The sequence below is a fragment of the Carassius auratus genome, chromosome 42 (genome assembly GCF_003368295.1).
Source record: "Carassius auratus strain Wakin chromosome 42, ASM336829v1, whole genome shotgun sequence".
NCBI classification, from domain to species: Eukaryota; Metazoa; Chordata; class Actinopteri; order Cypriniformes; family Cyprinidae; genus Carassius; species Carassius auratus.
In genome coordinates, this window is record NC_039284.1 from 9,883,190 (window position 1) to 9,905,887 (window position 22,698).

General features: G+C 35.1%; 1 long non-coding RNA gene across 1 annotated transcript; it reads left to right on the top strand.

Annotated features, from left to right (window-relative positions):
• Positions 1–2,590: 2,590 nt before the first annotated feature.
• LOC113060332 (uncharacterized) lies at positions 2,591–4,471 on the top strand. The gene is made up of 3 exons (XR_003278231.1): positions 2,591–2,682; positions 3,844–3,967; positions 4,239–4,471. It is a non-coding gene; the product is annotated as an uncharacterized LOC113060332 (long non-coding RNA).
• The last annotated feature ends 18,227 nt before the right edge of the window (positions 4,472–22,698 follow it).

A 22,698-nucleotide genomic window follows, 5' to 3' on the forward strand; every position in this document is an offset into this window, starting at 1 on the left:
TTTTTACAGTAAACCAGGTATGTGTAAGTGCATTCATCTCTTGTTGAATTTGCCATAATTACAAGATTCCAACTTGGAAAAAGAATTCAAGTCCTTGTAGAACTCATAATTACCATCTGTAATCTTGGAATTTTCTGTGAGTTTCTACTTGTATCACGTGACTGTACCTGACTGCTGCAGATTAATTTAGGCGTCGATAGTGTTGCCATAGAAACGCACAGTTACTGGTCCAAGGACATGAACAGCAGCTTGAAGTAGAATATAGTGTGAACACAGCATATGATCTTGAGTATTTGACAACAGCATGGCTTGATACAGTAATGTCTTCATCAATCTGTTTCTTCCTCTGTTTGGATGCAGCTAACAAGACAGACTCCAGTAAGAATTCTCAGTGTTGATCAAGCAAGTCCACATCTAACCCATCTAGAGTGGGAATCATTGGAAGAACACTTTGTAATGGATGATCCGATCGATCTCAGGCCTCAGACAAATTTGTGTCAATCAGCAGGTAATGCTCAACCTCGGAAAAGGTGAGTTAGCACCTAAAATTCAGTAGTTTTGATGCCTGAGATAAACTGTTTTATGTTAGTTTGTTACACTAGTTCATGTTTTATGGGGAAATGTTTTCAGATAAAAATTCACGTTATGTTGCGTTTTTAAATTAAATTTGGAATGTAATTAAAATAAAACAGAAAATTGCATGAATGTTCCTTTATTTGTTTGCTTTTTTCTTAATTTTCTAGTTTAAAAAATTGGAAAAATAAAACAACTGATATAGATTCAACTTGGAAATAACACTGAAAATGTTTTCATTCATCCAATTAAAAAATGTTTTGGGGAACAATAAAAGTAAAAAATAATATTTTCTATGTCTATAAAAACTATACAAATTAGTTTCTTAAATGAGAACTTTGTTTTGTTTAAATCTATATCTTATATTGTTTAGGGCAAGTTATTTATTTTGCATTGGTTCAAGTTATAAAATATAGATGTGAATCATTACCCTCATTTTTTTTTTTTTGGATGAATGAAACTATTTTTTCAGTGTAGAATAGTGCGAACTGTGCTTCTTAATCACATTTACAGTGTGCACATAAAATGTATTTCTAACATTCAAAAGAGTAATTAAATCTTTAGAAACAATAGCTTCTGGTAATGTACTTTCATAACACGCTTCGTTCTGCCTGTTCAACATCCCTATTCACTCCCTACATCTGTCTTCCAATGGAGAACACTGCACGTTTAGTCTCCTCCATGTATTTCTCTCTCGACAACAGTGTCACATAAATAAAAATACGCCTGTTGCACACTATTGATATTAGAGTTCCTGTAGTGGCTGTAGTAAAAATAGAGCTCCAACATTAATCACTGTACTCCTCTGATGTAACCGGCTCGTCTTGAGTCACATGTCAGACTTGAGCTCTGGCTCTGTGGATGTCTGGCACTATTGTGGCAGTGGCACCCAGCAGCATAGAATAGGCTGTGCTTAAATTCTGCAGTCCAACCACCAGACACTCCCAGCTGTAACGGAGAGCTTTCCCCATATTCTGGAAAAAAAACAAAGATGAATGAATATTAGGTAACACTTTATTTATGGTCCACTTTAGACATTCTCAGTAACTTTGCACTACATGCAAACTACCAATCATTTGAGTGTTAGTAGATGGTCTGCTTATATCTACTAAAACTCTGAGTTCGCTGACATGTAGTTGCAAAGTTACTCAGTAGAATGTCTGAAGTGGACTATCAAGTGTAACTGAAAAAGACTATCAACATAATACAGTTGTATTAACAATATGCAGAGTCCCCCATGATGAAGCAGCTTGTTTTTAAAGGTTATTATTATTAAAGAGAACCTATGGTTAAAATAGTTTATTTTAATAGATTAAAATATTTCGTGGTAAAGTAATAACGTTTTAAAGAACTATATTGCTTCATGATCTTGAATAAGAACAGTAAATAAAATAAATAATAAGAAAACAATGAGAAAACAATTAAATAATTTAAAATAGCGAATATAAAATAAAATAAGAATTAATTGGTCTGTTTACGTTACATCTTTTGGAATTTTATTTAAACATCATAGGTTACCCAAAACCAGCTGTGAAATTATATAGAAAAATACATTTATCAAATAATTTGTTGTTGATTTACAAATCCACTATAATGTTTCTGTCAGAGCTGTTTATATTAAATAATTGTTTCTGCGTTACTCAGACAGCATGTGTTAGCTAATATATTTACCGTGTAAATAATCAGGATCAGACAAACAAGAAACTTTCAAAGTTAATCACGTACTTTTCTTAACTTTTTATATTTGTCGCGTGTTTTTTCTTTATATGGTCATCTCGTGGTGGGTCAGTATCGTCCTCAACCAGCGGTTGGTATTTCTCAGGTAGAAAAGCGATGTGCGCTTGTTTGGCGGACTTCCTTTTCTCGTTCACGCGCTTCGATGAGTCCAGCATATGCGGCTCGTCCTGAACATTGATTTCTTCCTCAGTTGCTTGATCGTCGTCAGTGTGAACTGTTTTAGATTTGTTCTTCTTTTCCTGCTTGAATTCGACGCGTTTTCGATACATCTTGTTTGCATTAAAGTACGCTGTCCATTGGAATCATCTGAATGTGTCAGGTGCGAAGTTCACGAAACGAAACTTCGACCGGAGTAGTTAGGCGCATGCGCAGGTAGGTGCGGAGCACTGCGGGCTAATTACTTTGACAGAATCGCTAGATATGCAGCCATTATTACAAACCTGATGTTATCTGTTTAGACTGGTTTTAGTAGCCTATCACTTTTCTTTTTGAAACTGGTATTCACTAAGCGTTATGCTATAATGCTACTGTCTTATTCCATACATCATTACATATAGCTACATATCTGATGACTTCAACTGAAGAACTTGGACAAAGTTCAGCTTGAGTTGTAAATTTTAGTGTGTGAGAGGCATGGAGTTTATTTTTTGGTTAGATTATTTAATTGTAGGTTTTGATGTGAAATACATCTTGTTGCATTTTAAATACATCTTGTTGCATTTTACATCTTGTTGCATTTATATATATATATATATATATATATATATATATATATATATATATATATATATATATATATATATATATATATATATATATATATATATATACATATACTTTTGTTTTAAAACAGAATCAGTGGCAAAAAACATCAAATATTTTTATGCAAACTACCTTTTATTTGGAAATGCACAAATACCAAATACATTATATGCATTGTGACATAAAAAGTTGCTATTTGTTTTGTTTTATATAAAATACTTTGTTTTTATTTGATTTGTAGTTTTAAAGTGGTAACTTTGTACCTCACTGTCACAATGATTGTGAATATACACAACAGTCTTAAATAAAAAACTATATGAAAGTTACTTTAGGTGTTTAACATATCAGCTTGGACTCCTATATACTCCACTGTGCCTTAATTGATGTATTGATTAGATCTGTCAATCAGGTTTTATGGCATGTGTTTATTATTATTATTATTATTATTATTATTATTTGTATTATTGTGTTATCCCTGTGTTAAAGGTTGACCTTTAAATTAAGTTAAATGAAGTTGATAAACCTTTTTCAAATATGGAAGAATACCATAGCCAGTGTCGGGCAAGTATTTATGATGTCCTTGACCAGAAAGTCACTAAGTCACTAAGACTGATGTAAAACTTTGTCAGATTGTTTCAAAAGGTTTAGAGGTAAGTGCATAAAATCATGTTTGAGATTCATCTAAATTACATGTCTTTTGCCATTTTTATTGACATTTTTGAATGGCATTGTTGAAAATTAACATTTCATAATTTGACCTTTTGTCCATAGGCAGTGAATATTTGGCTGGGTAAATTAGCAGCAGGCAGTATACATTTGTGAACCTACAGAGGAGCAAAAGAAGCACACCAGTGCTCACTATGCCATCTTTGCCAGACAAATTAGATCTTAAATCGTGAGTGAAGAACTTTTTGTTATAAAAAAAAAAAAAACCTCATTAGATACAGGGAAGACTAGGTCTAGGTGTCACATGAGAACTTTGTCCCAGGGCATATGTAGATGATTACTGGGGCATGTTGTCACAAAAGACAAGCCATTTTAACATTTTATGTAATATAATGAGAATACAGTGATGTGTGTTCAAAGTTTAGACCGGGAATCTTTATTTATAAGTATATTATATACATTGATATTGACTATAAACTTTGCTCTCTTTTTATGTTCAGTGATGCTTTGATGAGGTACCAGTTCAACAAAGGCAGACTCTCCATTTCACTTCCTCTTCTCTGAGGAATGTCATCTGCTGAACTCAACATCGCTCCCACCCTCACGCTCACACACACTTAAAATTCCCCTCATAAGCCTGGATATTCCTGAGAACAATTTCAAGTTACTATCATTTACAATTCCCAGAGCTTTAGGCTTCTTCTTACCTATGTTAAATGTAACAGAAGTGTCTATCAAGATGAACAGCAATGTTTATGGCTGGGAGGGCTCTATCTTAATAGGAAACAACACCGTTATGTTCCCAGTTACATTGCTAAGTACAAAATGATGGCCAGCTGCCCCATGATACCCCTGTCATACAAAATTGAAGGGATTCAAGTCAAAATCATATTAAGCTAATCTACAAAGATAATTCTCATAATGGCAATCATCTTTGTAGATTAATCTTAATCTTCAGTTTATTGGAATTCGTTTTACTTCACTAACATCAAAATATAGATTTTTCACGTAGGTACGGGCATGATCACTGGTACAGTTGATGATACTTTGAAGTACCTTGTGTCACGATCGTCAGCTGGAGTGCCCATAACCTTCAGTAGAAGGCACTCCGGACTCACTCAGGACCCATTTCCAACTCCATTTCCCAGAATCCCGTGTTTAGGGTTAATCACTACCAGGAGTTCCTCATTACCACTCCCCTATATAAACTGTGTTTGGACTCTCTAACAGGACGAAGTCTTGTTTAGTTTTGTTTGGCATTTCCAAGCATTTTCCCTGTGTTTGTTCCCTCCGTGTCTGATCTTGGATTGTTTATATCGACTTTTATTCTCTGCTGCCTGCCCCGACCTCTGCTTGTTACTGTTGCTGATTCTGGATATCCCTGACATCCCTGATGCTTTTTTCTCTGATCATTGCCTGTTTGACCATTCTCTTTATTAAACCACTGCATATGGATCCGAACGTCTCTGACTCTATGTTTCACCTTGTAAATGGATCTATCAGTCATTGTTTACTTGATGCCAGCCTGAGTGTCTTCGAAACTATGAGTATGACTGATAAAATCAGTGTTAGGGCCAACTACAGGACTGAAGCATCTATTCCAGTTGGCCTGCTGTGTATTATTTGGCTCAGTCAGCTTCCATGAGTGATGAGATAATTAGAGATGGAAACTTTGATGGATTTATCAGGATAGAGTCCAGAGTGAAGTTTGACTCCTCAATCATCCAGTGTCAGAATGTTTTCAAAGGGTCCTTTGTCAATGGTCAGTTGTCACTTTTGTCAAAAAAAATGACATTCTGAAGCATATAGTAGAGTTAAAGCACAAGAAAGGCTTTCTGTGATGTCAGATGGTAGTATATGATGGCACTTGGAAAATAGCTGCGCTGTAAAGCTGAACTTGATGTTACGAGTGAAGAAGCCAGACTGAAAGTTGAAACCCAGCATTTTTGTATACTTTAAGTCATTACTTTTAGTCAAGCTGCAGTTACCAACATTTATTTTGGTAGTTATTTTCTATGTGCACTCTTAAAAATAAAGGTGCTCTAAAAGGTTCTTCAAGCGATGCCATAGAAGAACTATTTTTGGTTCCACAAAAACACATTCAGTCAAAGGTTTTTTTTTAAAGAACCATCTCTTTCTTATCTTTTTATAATCTGAAGAATCTTCTTTCACCACACAGAACCTTTTGTGACAGGTTTTTTATGGAACCATTTAGTCAAAAACCTTATTCTATGGCATCGTGAAGCACCTTTATTTTTAAGAGTGTAGTCTTCAAAGAAAAATAGTCATTCACTCTTCTCTCTTTAGAGAATTTATTTACATTTTTTTTTTCAAATACCATACGTTATTGTAGGTCCTCTATGCCTCACCTCTCTCAAACACTTATGTCACCAGAGGGTCTGGATATAATCTCATTTGACTTTACTGAATATGTGGAAGAACTATCTGAAAATCAATAGAGTTCACTTAAATGCACAAAAGCTTATTTTAACTTGATGTAACTTCTTGACTGTTCCACTCAGTATCCCAGAAATTAAAATCTTTGAGGACGTGTAAGATGTCCAGTGTAGGATGTTGTGATGGTGTTTGCAGCTTTTGGCCAAAAGAGGGCGATGTCTCCGTGATAACAGCACAGCTGTGGATTTCACTTCTTGGATCACATAAGACAATAAATGGTTAACCACTCGTGCCATTACACTCCACTCAGTGCATGGTTACACCAGTCTAATATAGTTGGTTACATTCCCACCATATACTGCCCCTGGTTACCTGGCGGGGAACAGTTCCCTCCTGCCGTTATTTCATATAACCTCATCAAAAGAGCCCCAAAACAAATGTTGCTAAGCAGAGAGACTACCACCTGTTTGGAATCTGGACCTGTGCTGTGTCCAAGTGCGCAATGCTTTTCCCACAGCAGTCTCTTCAGACAAGGTCAAAGGTCATCAGCACTAGAGTGGGGATGTGAGGGATGTTGGCCTTTTTTTGGGGGGGGGGGGGGTACCTGAATGCAGTACATTATTTTGTTTCTTCTAAACTGACAGGCACAAATCTTTAGACTCGCTTTAAACTAAGCATTGACTGAGTGTATCATGACATTTATACCCCAAATAATGTCTTATTGCTCATCATGCATCAACACCTGTATTGTTTCTAAGGAACTTCCTGTCAATATTTTGCCAACCACTTTGCAGTATGGCACTAGATGATGTGTTCCTGAAACATTCAAATATGATTTTTTTTCCATCTAAATCTTATGCAACAGATGGATAACTCTTTCTTTCACCCACCACTGATATTGAGAAGTGTGAAGTTTGATGACAAGGAACATTTGTATTAAAAGCATAAAATTGGTTTGGTGCATCAATATGTTGCGTTTCCATATAGAGTTCTTCAGGATGTGACTTTTTTTCATTTTGTCTTGCCAAAAGTACTATCAACATTAGTGCCTCTGCCCAGAATAAATGGAATTAAAGCAGTAGCCTGCTACCATATTCATGATGAAGTGCTTTCTTAGGAAATACATTTTCCATTTCTCTTGGCTTTCGTTCATTCGCTTGTCAGAGGTTTAATGTAACACTCCAATGAGTATGGCAGTAATTATTCAGCCATGGACACTTGGCAAAACAACTTAGTTAATACTTCACAAGTAACTGAGTAGCGCAGAGTAGCTGTCTGCTGTTTTCTGAAGGATTTCCAAATGGAAGTGACGAGTAAATTGGTCGCTATCCATTTTTTTCCCCATACCTCTGGGGTTTTCCTATCCCAAAATTCACATATTATATTTCTGTCTGAAATTTGAAGAAGTATCAAAAAAATACACTGAAATACTGGCTGATGCTGTGAGTGAAAGGACGTTTGTTGGTAGCTTTTTCAAGGTCTCCTATTATTATGGACCCCCAGCATGTGAAGATGAACAGGATATAGAGAATCTGCCTCCCAGTTGTGACCCCCAACATTTTTTTAGTGCGTGTGATCACCCAGACATAACATATTGCTTTTTCCTAACAGACAGTGTTCATGCATTGGGTTTATTAAAAGTTCAGTGAAGATTGCTTCTTTTGAATTGTGCACAAATTCGACTTTTAGCTAAATCACATTTAAGCAAGAATAAACTTGAATGATCACAACTTTGTAAAAGACATTGGTCAAAAATCAATAGCCACCTGCTATTTTATTTTATTTTTTACTGATGATTCACTCCTAAAGATTTTTTTTATTTGTATTATTGCAACAATACAAAATATCATAATTAAAAAAATAAAATAAATACATTTGCAAGAAAACCAAAATGGTGTGTATCTTGAAATAAATTATTTATTTTCCTTATTGACAAAGAGTTTTATCTTTTTTTAAACACACTGAAAATCTAACAAAATTAAGTTTGACAATGGGTTAAGATATTAATCTTATTTCTTGATACATTCTCTGAAGTCTTACTATAATCCTTAAAATTCAATAAAATTTTACTCATGACAAATTTTTCTTGTTTTGAGATGTTTACATAAAAATATTGGTAATTTGCAGTGAAAGTACACTTGTTGGTGTTGCACATTTAGCCAGAAGTCACAAAGTTAAAATCCTAAACCGAGCAGCTTCAGTAACACAATCCTTAACAAGACATATTTTATAACAACATCCCCGATCTTCAAATATCCCTGTGCTGGTTTAGTGCCAGCTATAAATAATCTCATTTTAACAGAGGAAAAGGCTAACAAGTGAAAACAAAATCTCAATGATTTACAGGGACTGCAAAAGGCAATAAAACATGCGCTGCTCTACTCCGCTCCACCCACTCCACCATCCAGACCTGCTGGAAACTGATAAAATCATATTGCCATATGAGTTCAAGCTTCTTAGCTGTTTTGCTTTTCACTTGACCTTCTTACAGATCAAACGGTGCCTGTCTCTCTTCTAGTCGCTGGCATTTGGGTATCATCAGATCCTCACACCAGCATCATATTAATAAGGTCATTCATTTTCAACAAAGTTCAGACTGATTGACTACAAACTAGAATGAAGATTTGCAAAAGATTGAAACCTGTCTACTGTCTTGTTTCAGCCGACCAGGTGGCTTAACCTCTTAAGACCCTGTAGCCTCATTTTAGGACATTGTATTTTAGTGAATTTCTCTGAGACTGTACATTCCAGAGTCTGGATGTCCTGTAGAGCACATTCAGGGCTTTTCAGAGATACCAAATGACTGGATGTTTCACCATGACCACTCCCTCTCCTTGGTCATCAAAAATGTCTGAAAGTATAGTGACACTCTTATGAAAATATGATAATATTTTATAATTATCACTGAAATCTGTCTAATTTTTAAATTGTGTGTCATAAATCAACATATCAGGAAAATGTTATGGGGTTCAATATCAAAATATGACTTTCTGTTATGAAACGGGACGTTGATTTCATACATGTCTTCATGTAGGACACCGGGACTAAAAACATGTTTATTAAGCATTTTGGGAGACATAACAAATGAATAGGGTAAGAAATTATATTTCAACATTCTATGAAATATAACATATTATTATGAAAATCGTGTCAATTATTAAAATATTCTTTTTTCATTACATGTTGCCCCAAAAACACATTAATATGCAAATTAGATTTAGTTTATAGATAAATTGTGTATATAATGAAAAAAACACATTTATCACATTTTAAACACATTTTGCAGAAATAAAAATGGTATATTGAATAATTCTGTTATAACATAGTTCGAAAATCATCTTTATACAAAGTTTGGCAAAAAAAAAAAAAAAAATCTTGAAAACTAAAAATGTATTGGTGATAAAAAAAAAAAATCAATAGTTTTGCCTCTGCATGTTCATTCACGTATTTGAGTGTGTGTGTGTGTGTGTTTTTTTAAAGAAATTTAGTCCCGATGTCCTCTACCATAGCATATGGTATAGCATAACTTATAAATTATATATATATATTTTTTAAATTACATTATATTAAATGCTCTAAACAATATAAAGACGTGGAAAAACCTTTTTCTTTTTCCTAAAACATTTTTCTCAGGTCTTAAAAGGTTGAATGAAACTTCATGTGACCCACTGGTCTTTTTTTTTCTTCAAGCAATAAACACCAGTTAGAATTAGAGTTCTGGGAATTAATTTTATGCATTTTCCTATTTGTACTTCTTTTTCTGGGTCCACCATAGGGTTGAAAATCCTCTCTTATAATCATCTTTGCTATGTCTGTTCATAAATCACAGGGATTTGAGTCTATAGGGGAAACTTTTAAAAAGAAAGTTTGAAAGATGAGCAGGTTTCAAATTTCCCATTTGTACCATTACTAATATATTCATCACATGCTCCCATATACTCAAACTGTGCAGAAGCATGAGGCCTTTCTTCAAACTTCCACAGACCTTCACTGGTAAAAATGAATTAATGTTTTCTAACTTTTTTTTCTGTATTTTTATTGTAAATGGAAGATATAATTTCACCACTATATTTCGTTTTTACTGTCATACATATTGTAATATAACAATATTGTGGTGTTTTCTTTCAGTTTGTATGAATGTCTACATTACATTTGATTTGTAAACATTTCTTCAAATGCATTTTCATACTGAATACATCACAATTATGAGAGCATGCAGGCTTGAAATGATGAATTACCTTCCACACTTTAAAATGATGATTTCAAGTGGTTCCTGACCATCTACTGACATATCCAAGACGCTTGGAAGCTAAAATAAGTAGCCTGTTTTACATTTCCTCTATATGGTGCTTAATCAACCGATGAAAATTCATACCATATAATACAAACAGTCTCAAATTTATAGTTTTAAGCTGGACAGAGCTGAAAAACACAAGTGTTTCTATGGACACAGAGGCTTTTAGAAATGAAACACCAAAAGTAATTTACTTATTTTTGTTGTAGGACCATGATGTATATTTATTTCTTACAGTTTGTTCTTAGTTTAGTTAGTTTAAATTCAAATCAGCACTTCAGACATAAAGGCAACCCCCATGTACCCTCAACATTTCAGCTGTTGTAATATTGTAAGAATACAATATTACCTACTTATTTTTATTTTTTGTATTTTTTTTTCTTTTATTGTGTTTTTTGTTCTGTTGCTGTCATTTTGTTGCACTGCGGAGCTTCTGTCACGAAAACAAATTCCTCGTATGTGTGAACATAGCTGGCAATAAAGCTCATTCTGATTCTGATTCTGATACTGTAATGGGCATCTCTTTAATTACATAACAGATATTCCAACCCATTGTGCAATTGTTGGAAGGCAGATGCTGGCAGTGGTGACAGTCTGTCATTCATCTTCTGCTCTTTGTGTTTAATTAATGGCAGCTGAGGGGTGACCCTAACCCAGTTTGCCCCATCACCCACATAACAGAGACCTGCTGCTGGACCAAAAGCAGCACTGCCAACGGTTTCCATTTAAAATGTCCAATGTAATGAAATCTGGTGGATGAATTTGTCACAAGTAAAATGAAGGCAGGAAATGACATAATTGCTGCCCATCATAGACACACCAGTACAGAGAGTGTGGTACTGTAAATGGGAAGTGAACCAGAAAGCAAATAAAATTGTGATTTAATGTTGTTTAGCATTATTTAAAGGTTAATTTTGTTATTCAAACCTTTATTTTAAAAGTTAAAGTCATAGCATATTTGGATATTATACATCTGAGAACATGGGCCAATATTTGAATTAACAAATTATAATTTACTGTAAAGTGCTACAGAGTGCTGATTTGTGTGTATTTGCCTGCATGTAAAATCATAAATAGTATATATAGTTAAACAATAATTACACACACACATATCACACATATATATTTATTTTATAAAAAAAATAAATAAAAAAAAAAAATCAGTTTTTAACAAAGTTGTAAAAGACAAAACAAACTAAAATTAGCCAATATAAATCATTCATTAAAAAGTCACCATTTCAGCGCATTAGTTCCTACAATAAATTCAGTATTATTCTTTGAATAGAGGCACAGACAGCTAAATGAGAAATGTTTTTTCCTAGGATGTACTGAGGCAGGATTTGGAGTACTAGTTGTAGTGATGAAGAACTTGTTTGATAAATGTCTCTGAGTAACAAGGGGAGAAAGAAGAAACTGATGTGATCAGATATGACGGGCCAGGTGCTATACCAAACTCCAGGCACCCCCTCATCCTTCTGACCCCCTGCATGTGTAAATCACATCCTTTTCACTTTACACACACACACACACACACACACACACACACACATGAAAACACACATGCTCTAAAGTACTAAAGGCCCCTGAGGAGCAAGACACTAATATGGTCTTTTAACCACACAAGGCACTTGAAGATTTTGGATGCATCTGTTTCTAACCAGTTTGGCTACATATTGTGTGGGTTGCGCAGTGCCTCTAATGGATAGCAGTTCCCCCTTGAGAGCTCAGATAATGTACCTCAACCTGTTGGGTCTGTCATACATGTAAATCACTCCAGCAGGTTTCAAAGTGTCTCTCTAAATCTTGTGACGATTTACAACCAAGCTGGAGCATAAAACAACAGCTGGCCACTGACTGAGCAACATATTATAGATATGACAGCAGAGTGAATCCTTTCTGTGTGGCACTTGGATTTTTGATACATTTCCAGGCATTTGTGTGTCAGATGTGTGGAAGCTGCTTTGAAACAAAGCAATTTTAAATCCTTTGAGTCAAAGTGGTTATTGTTATAATATATATTTTTCTTTTCACTTCCTTCATTTGTCTTTACAATCCCTCTTCTATCCTGAAATCATTTGATTAACCTTCAAATTAAATATGAACAGCCTTTTATGCTCATATTTATATGCAAAACAAATCAGTGTTATTGCATTGGCCTTTGATTAAAAAATAAAGCTATTTCTTCACATTCAAAGTTTGTTCAGATAAAAATCACATTTACAATAGGATCTAGAAACTGCATTCATTTCTGACATTCCTCTCTGTGTGTCTGCAGGGTTTGTTTATGAATTAATATTAATTAATGATCAAGAACTCCTATAGCTCATTTCTTGTACTCACTTGTACTCACATCTAAACTGAAAAAAAAAAAAAATATTGTGAAACTTTTGATTAATTCTCTTGGTTAAAAAGGAAAAAAAGGGAATGTACCAAGAAAAACAGCTGTGTTTTTGATATATTTATTAATGAATGAATGATATTCACATTGTCATGCATCAAGATATATTCAGGAAATACTTAACATTATAATCTCTCTTTTTTCACATTTAAACAACACATCTCTCTACCAATATTTTGATACTCTGTTTTCACAGGTGCTCTAAGTGTTCCCTTTTGTCTCTAAACAGCTCAGTGAAAATGTGTTTGACTGTGTGTGTGTGTGGTTAAATGTCACATGTGTTTCCAGTAAAATATCATTATTATTGATTTGATTGAGATGTGAGAATGGCAGGTCAGAAGCATGGAATACTTGGCATACTCGCAGCAGGCATAATAGTATGTTTATGAGCAATGCTCTTTAGAGCAAGGCCATAAGCATATGTTTGAGAATGGATGGGACCAAATACTGTATGTGTGGGTCAAAGGTCATTAGACAATCGTAACACCACAAAATATTCAACTTAAGCTTATTTCCTCCTGTTTAAAATTCACAAGGGATTTTCACACATATATTTACATTTGTAAACCCTGGGTTAAAGTCACCATTAAATAAAATTCAACAATTCTTATATTTTTATAGAATATTGCAGTGTTGGTGCTAAAAAAAACAAATAAACAAACAAAAAACAGCTCCCCCCCCCCCCAGAGAAACTCTGTTTAATCATGGTTAAAGGTGAGGATTTAAAAGACAAATATATATATATATATATATTAGAGCATTTCCCAAAGTTTTTTTTTTCTTTTTCTGTTGAAATTGTAATTTGTAAAATGCTCTCATTTTTGTGAGAATGCAACGGACATAAAAGTGTGTGCTTGTGAGAAACAACATGGCTTTGCTTACTTGTTAGTAAATTGAATAACTTTGAACAAGCATTTAAATTCATTGTTTATACATTCATGATATTTACCATTGTTTCACTGTTAGATAGCTAAATTGGCAGCTTTCTGTCTGCTCTTTATTAATGTTTAATATTTGTTTCTGCAACCATCTTCATGACTAAACATTATTTTAGCAATAAATACCCCAAAACCCACTTCATTCATCGCAAAATGTATATTTTTTGTCAAAGTAACAGTTTATTAGAGTGAGTATGATTTATACTTTCCAGATTTTAAATGATGTTGCCAGGTGACACTGTCTCAGTATGCTTCCATGTGCACTTGCAGTATTGGATCTAAAACATCAGACATCGATCTGGTTGTTAATTACTTATGGGTTTGCTTTCAGGTGAGAACTCACAGGACACCTGATTCTGTATGACAAATCTGCATCTAAGCCTTTGTCACAGTATCTGTCCAACATGAGAAAACACAGCTACAATTTAACTGGTATAATGTCATATTGCATGCTCTTTCCTGAAACTACTCTTGCTCTAATGAAAAGTGTGTGGAACTTTTGTTCCTCTGTTTGGCTCCCAATACTTTATTTTTTACCTGTTTTAATCAGTTCATTTCTTTCAGTGATTGACTCATGATTCTGTGCTAGTGTGTTGAAAGAATATTGAGATTACTGCGTAAGCCAGTGTTGGAGACTTTTGTGCTTTGCTTGGATTTAGTGCTGACATATTACTGGCTGTTACAGCAGAGGCAGGAAATCAGATTTAACATATTTCTGTACGAGAATGGATTATGTCCAGATATCAATGTGGAACTCATGATGTGTTAAGACTGATATTTAAAACAGTTGCAGTTGAGACTAATTGGATAGGCATGCATCAGATGGCAGTTAGTCTGTTACTATGCATCCATCTTTCTGAAAGCTCACAGCGTGCATTTAGATAAAAATTCCATTTGATATACAAAGGTAAATGTATTTATAAAGCACTGCTGTGTGTGCGGCCGTTGTGACCCGCAGATATGAGTCCTCACATCAGAGCGGTGATTCAGGACATCTGCTGAAGCTGACCAGTTCTGGGAGGTCAAAGTGAGTGTTTGTAATACAATGTCATGACAGTGGCATAAGTGATCGGACTGTTGCATGAATTCATAATTAAAGCAGTGTAAAGATGTATTTAGCAGACCCACTTTCTCATAAGGCCTGGGACAACATTCCCAGTTGTCCAGCCCTAAAAATGTCCTGTCTCCTATCAAAGTAGGAAATGCTATCATCCTTTTTTTTCTTATCTTTTGTTTTCTTTACTCCCCCAGCCCTAAAATTAAAGGAAATCTACATTTTGTGCTCTCTCTTTCTCACGCATACACAGATGACCTAATGCAGGCAATGGGGTACATAGTTGTGCCGATGATACAAACTATTATTGGAGTGTGTAATGAGGACCCCCATGGCAAATCTGTTGTAAACAACAATCAATGAAATATCACTCATGGGTAAAATTAATGTTGAATGGGGTTACGTTTTACTTAATAAATCAGAGAGATTTGAGGTTATGGTTCAAAACATGTAATCTGTTCAGTGAAAACACTATACATTAAGTTTTACCCTTAATATACTGAAACACCTGTTTGTTACTGTTTCTTGTAATGTGAATTAATCGTGAGGTAGAGAGCCCAAACTCTTCCACTTGCCAAGAAGTCTAAATATACAATATTTAATTAATTAATTACCCCCTACCATTTGTTTTTAAAGTAGTCTAATTGTTGTATTAAATGAGAAATGTATTGATTGGACATTACAAAAACTTAGCTTTAGAAAGACACATTTCTATTCACCAAATAATTTATTACACACAAACTTTAAGGCTACATTGTGGCCATAATGTTGTTTTCAGAAGCTGCATCTGAAGTGGCATTAAGGCATATTTTACGCTTCATAAATGCATTTTACACTGTTATTAGAATTGCATAAATAATGCTGTGAGATTAATTAAGCATCAATTTAATTTAATAATTGAGACACATACATACACTCAGTGGCCACTTTATAAGGTACACCATGCTAGTACCGGGTTGGACCCCCTTTTGCCTTCAAAACTGCCTTAATTCTTTGTGTTGGATTTTGGTTCATATTAAGATGATAGCATCTCATTGTCATGTTCAAGAAACCACTCTAAAATTATTTGAGCTTTGTTACATGGTGCATTATCCTGTTGGAAGTAGAAATCAGAAGATGGATACACTGTAGTGATAAAGGGATGGACATGGTCAGCAACAATACTCAGGTAGGCCGTGGCATTTAAATGATGTTCAAGTGGTACTAAGGGGCCCAAAGTGTGCCAAGAAAATATCACACCACACCATTACACCACCACCAGCAGCCTGAACTGTCGAGACAAGGCAGGATGGATCCATGCTTTCATGCTCTTTATGGTAAATTCTGACCCTACCATCTGAATGTTGCAGCGGTAATTGAGAATCATCATATCAGACAATGTTTTTTTCAATCTTTTATTGTCCAATTTTGATGAGCCTGTGCAAATTGTAGACTCTGTTTCCTGTTCTTAGCTGACAGGAGCGGCACCCGGTGTGGTCTTCTGCTGTTGTAGCACATCTGCTTCAGGGTTTGATGTGTTGTGCATTCAGAGATGGTATTCTGCATCTGGCACCAACAACTATATCACCACATCTAGATGCCTAAATGCACTGAGTTGCTGCCATGTGTTTGGCTGATAAGAAATTTATGTTATCAAGCAATTGAACAGGTGTACCTAAATAAAGTGGCCGGTGAGTGTATAAAATACTCTAAATATGAAACTAAAACTGCCAATATGGGGTGGCAAGTCACTGTCTAAATGAGTAAGTCATTCAGTCGTTCAGCTTGTTTATACAAACGGCTGATTCACTTGGACATTAAATCACTGGCACATTTTGATTGCATTCAAAAACAGTTCTGCTCTGGCTTTGTTTGGAATTTAAAAAAACATTAAGCAAAATAAAATGTATGAAAAATTATTATTGTTTGAATATATTTTCCTCTTAGCTCCTCTTAGTTAGTAAATGCTAGTCTAGGACTTGACTTTCTGACTCAACAATTCAACATATTGACAAAATTCACATTAAAATAGTGAGATCACACAAAATCCTCAAAGTTTTATATTATATAAAATAAAATGGCAAAATCTATTCTATTCTTTTCTATTCTATTCTCATCCTCATTTGAGGATAGGCCATATAAATGAATAACATTGGCACTGCTATGTACATAGCCTGTTTTATTTTTTATTTTGCAGTTTATATATATATTGTTTTTGAAAGTTACATTTTGAATGTCAGACAATGTTTGCATGAACTTTAAATCTTTTTAAGTTTTGCTCAGCTTCAAAGCCTATGACTTCACTTCCATAATTAAGATCAAGCACCAAATAATCCTGTCCTGAGACAAAATGAATATCATAGACTGAGCTGTGTTAGGTTTTGGTTGCCAAGGCATAAATAAACATAACTATTGGAACTAGCCAAATTTGTGTAGCGGTGATTGGTACACAGGTGGGTGAGTGCGTCACAGCTATCTGAAGCATTGGACATAACACAGTCCAACAGATGCAGGGGATATGAAGAAAAGTTCAGTGAAGTTGGGAGTCTACCTTTTTAACACTTGGCCCTGCATCAAGAGGAAAACCCCAGTGGAAAATGTCTCTATGGGCCACCACTTTTCCCCTGACATCAGCTGCTAACACACTGACTTCATGGAAAAGCTGTGTAGCTGCAGGAGCAAATGTTAAACACTAAAAATATTGTTTCAGATTATTATGCCTAGTCATAAAGACTATGTTAGAACTGACACTTTAAATGCAACTTTCTTATTTGTACCTTTTAGTTTCTGTCATTTGAGATCACGATCAGTTCACCAAAAATGTATTTATAAAAATAATTTCCCACCAACATGTCACTTCAACCTGTATGACTTCTTTTCTGTGGAACACACAAGAAAATATTTTGAAAAATCTACTGGTCATTCATGCATGAATTTACAGGGTTAATAAAAGCCTTTTAAAGCATCAAAAATAGGTCAGTATATATCTAAAAATATATATTTCAAGTCTTCTGTAGCAATTTGATAGTGTGTGAGCTACGTACAAAAAGATAAAAAAGGAATTGTAATTGAAATAAATTTAACTGAAAATGGCCTTGGATAATTTATTAGAGATCAGTTCATGAGTGCAACATCCTATTCATGAACAAATCTGGCCCATTTTGTGAGCTAAAAAACTCTGCCTCAAAAAAGAACACATTTCCATCAATACGAATCTGTTGGAGTAAAGTGCACGTCATGTGAACCAATTTTATGATGATTTTTGGCCTTTTTTTGAAGCTTGAAATGTCGAGTCCCATTCATTGTGATCCCATGGAAAGTAAAATTATTCAAAACATATTCTTTTGTGTTCCATGAAAGAAAGAAAGTTATACAGGTTTGAAATGAAATGAAGGAAAATTACAGAAAATTAATGTTCCCTACATTTTTGAATGTTCCCTACCAGGACAACTTTGTTTTACTGAAAGGCATCATGTCCAGGCAGCCATCATTTGTTCAAGTTTGGCTGTCAGTGAAGGGTTTTATGTTGTCACCAAATTTCAGACTTATGAAATCTCATCTCCAAGTTCCTCTTCCTTTATCCATCTCCAAAAATAGAAAGGAGACAAAGTCTCTTTTTTTCTTATTCTTGAACAATTTAAATTAACGTGTAAAGGTTTGGGGTTGGTACAAGTTTTTTTTTTGTTTTTGTTTTTGTTTTTTTTGTCTCTTATGCTCATCATCAAAAGATTACAAATTATCAAAAAACATTGGAAATGTCTTAAGTGTAAATTTTTATCAGTTGAATGTGTCCTTGCTGAATAAAAGTAGAATCATTCCTTTCTTTCTGTTAATTTATTTCAGTGTACATATAGCACTTTTGTTTATTTTCTGACATAAACGATAAAAAAGAAAAAAGAAAAAGCGAGATACCCCAACTGCAGATGTCCTGCAGAGAGAACACAGTCCAGGTGATGACCTTAAAGAGGGCCGCTTTTCACCAGGCTCTGAATGTCACTGAGCATTGTGCTCAATAGACTCTTTATGGGAAACGGAGAGCCTATACACTGGCACTGTTATTGTAGAACCTGTGCCCTTTTCTCCAGAGATAACGGCAATAATCTATACAGTCTACCAGAGGCTCCCTTGGCTCTTATATCTATCAGGGCCAGCACAGGTGCTACTGTTTTAATGGGTTTGTTCTGTAAAAATGAGGGTGTTGTATTATTGAAAGGATCACACTGACTAGAAGGAAACAAATTCTGATTTGTCATCAGAAGACTTCTTTTCAACATTATGTAGTCTAAGTACACCATCTTAGTGTAAATGATAACAAACTGAACCTTTTTATTGCATGGTGTAAGAAAAGAAAATCATACGTGAATTTCGGAAGATCTGGATTTTTTAATTATTTTTACTCATTAATAGTTAGTTCTGTTCAAAATTTCCGATTGTTCATTGTCTTTTTCATGTAACTGAGGCATATATCTCCCAAAAAAGTTAAATTTGAGTCCTGTTAGACACACGAAAACTGACATGATATGTGTGTGATACATGCTAAATCACCTCAGTTCATGGAGCACACTAACCGTGTTAACTGACTAAACCACTGGATGGCAGCAGGTTTGCTGATTTTGTATGTCCCCTGCTGAGCTTGTGTGTCATGTTGTTTCCTATTTTGAAAGCTTCATAGTGGGAGATCAAATAACTTGTTACAGCACTGAAATTAATCAGTTTACAAGGAACTGCCTACTTGAAATCTTGCTTTTAGAGAGCTTTTATACCAATTTTCTGAGGGAAACCGTTACCTACATGTTATTTATATTTTATCTATATAAAAGTGTTTTTATCTAAATCTTCCACTTTCGATAGCAAATTGCCATGTTTACAGCTAAAACAGAATAGATTAATGGTGATCTTGTGTGACCTTGGAGAATATGTAACGACGAATAAATACGAGAGGGATATTTTATGTATTACCCTTTATCTTTTTAAAAGAAGTAAAATTGCTTATGATGAGTCCTATTTAAAGTACAGAGATGTTCGATGGGTCAGGGATAGATATCCAGATGGTTTTGATTTACTGGAACCTGCTGTGCAAAGCACTCTGCTTGTCCCACCAGCTGCATCCAATACCCCACAGTATCACATTGTTTGATCATTCCTAATAATCTTACAGAGATTCCTCTTTCCTTTCCATTTTTAGTCAGTATGTTGGTTTCCATTTGAGATTGAGGTACATTGTGCAGTCATGCTTCCCTTGTTTGTTTGAATAGCATGGTGCATTTACTTGGCTAATTGAGTTGAACTGACTGTTATATTAAAAATACCTGTTTTGGTGTTCTCTTTTGCTTCTTAGAATGTTCCTCATCCATCCAAACTTTTCCACCTCCTGAGGTTGACAACTAACAGTAAGGGTTACTGCCTTTTATCATGGATTACAATACCTTTTGAATAGATTGAAACAACCCTCGGAGGGCAGTCTGTCAGGATATCTGGCTATAGTCACTCTTGTGTCTGCATGTTCGCCAAAGTCGATAAACATTTTCACTTGTTCCTCTCTCTCTGCAGACTGGATCAGATTCATGGCATGTTGGAGCTAATGAGTTAAAGACAGCTCCACACACTGTCTGCATGAACGAATTCCAGAACTTGCTAAAGCCTTTCTTAGGGCAGGTCTTCTTAACCTGTTTTAACTCGATTGCTGTTTTTGTCTTCACTTTAATGCTAGTAAATGCTGCTGTCAATAGAAAATCTGTCAATAGATATTTTCTATTAAAGAGCAAACTCCAAAATGTTCAGTTTAATGCAGGGTTACTATAGTTAACTAAAACCATTAAAAATACTTTTGTTACTTATTTAAATACGTAAAATAAACGTTAACTGAAATATAATTAAATGCAAAAACTACAAAAAAACACATAATTAAAAATTACAATAATATATCAATGACACCAAAAAACCTCTAGTTTAATTCACAGACTAAACCAGAAGGAGACTCTCATTCTGAGTGGCAAGTTTTATTTTTTGATATCCAGTAGGGACCTACATCCCTGTTTTGTGCTTACATGCACTGATTTAGTGGCTTCCCTTCTCTGTATTTGTGAATCAGTGTGGTTGGTAAGCAAGCAGGACAGTGTGTGCGTGTGTGTGTGTGTGTCTGTGTATGTATGTGTGTGTGTGAGGGAGATACGAAGTGATAGTGTGTCCTGCACCTGCAGGGCTACGTCAGTGGTGTGGTAGTCCAGGCAGCCTTGGGGTCAGAGACGGCAGGCAGGGTATCTGTTTAATGTCCCGGTGAGCATCCCTGAATTTATGAATTCGGGGAGAGGGGGAAATGATAACGTGTGGGAGAGGGGAGGATAGCTCATGCTTCTGTCATCTTTTTCTGGTAGGAATCCCTCCTTTGCATTCTTTCTCCCCACACAGAGGCAAACACTAGTTTGGTCTCACTTTTAGCTCTGTGACGTCCATATATAGAGGCTGTTATAGTTTAACACAGGAACGGAACACACACATTTACAAAGGGGAGGATATCTTCTACTTCCCAGGTGTACTAATACACACATGAAAAAAACAAACAATTTCAAAGAGTCATAAGTGAGACTATTCAGTGTCCTAACATGGTGCAACATAACAAAATATGAAAGAGTTGAGTTTGAGTTCACCCAAAAATAAATTATCTGTCATTATTTACTCACCATATATGACAAAAAAAGGAGATTATTTATAATAAAATTTCTAAGCTCTTTTATTTTTTTTCTCCACATACTGAAAGGGACCATGGCAATCAAGAAAGTGAATAACCAAAATTTCGGTCCGATCCTCATGGTGCATTTTTTGGAAGAGAAGCACAATATATTTGTACAATATTAGTCTTCAGCTGCTATTAGATTATTAATTTAAATATATATATATTTTTATTGGTATAAGTTGACATTTTATTTTTAAATGTGCTTATTTTCCTGTTTTTACATCTAATTTACCTTTGTTCTCATTCTTGATTTATTTATTTTTAATTACTGTTGAATGTCATCTTTTGCAAATCTCAAAATGAATATCAATTTTCATCCATCTTTCATAATAACGTGATGACTTGTAATTTTTTTTACTATTATAATTTTGAATTTATTTAAACAAAGTCGGTTATCTGTCATAACATAACGGTTTCCACATCAGCCTGAATTTTAATATTAGTGCATCCCTAATGAGAGTAATTGGTGACCACCAGTAAATCGTTTAAACTTACATTTTGGTCTCTTTCGTAACAGCTGTTTCAGAATTAATACGTTATTGTCACAGTGTCTGGGTTGTTGTTCCCTGGGGTTCCACTAGATGTCCTCCTTTCTCATGGTGTCTGTCACCAGATCACTTCCTGTTCCCTTATTTGGTCACCTTCCTCCTTGTTATGTAATTGATTGCCCCCCATCCTTCTCTTGTTCCCTCATTATCCTTCTGTCTATTTATACCCAGTCTGTCTTAGTCTGTGTTACGGAGTCCTTGTTTAATGTCGTGTATTATTCAGGTCCGTCAACTCTTGCCTTACCTTGCCTTCGTGTCTTGTTTATGTTGGATTCGGATTATGTTTGGTTTTGACCCCTGCCTGGACTGTTTACCCCTTTGGATTATCCCTAAATAAACGACTTACCCGCAATTGGTTCTCTCGCCGTGTTTCTTGCATCATGTATCGTGACAGAAGGACTCCGTCACTGCAAGAGCCAGTGGTATGTCGACTTATGTCTCCTCCCCAGCCACGTGCGGGAGAGGAATGGATTTGAAGGAACTCGCCTGATGGTTTTCCGGGGAACCAGAGGAGGTCGCCGAGGAGGAAGTGGTCGAGAGGATACTCTGTATCGCTCTCAAGCAGGACCACCCTTAGACCCGGGGCTCGTGTGGGATGGATTAGAGCCACCGGCTCACC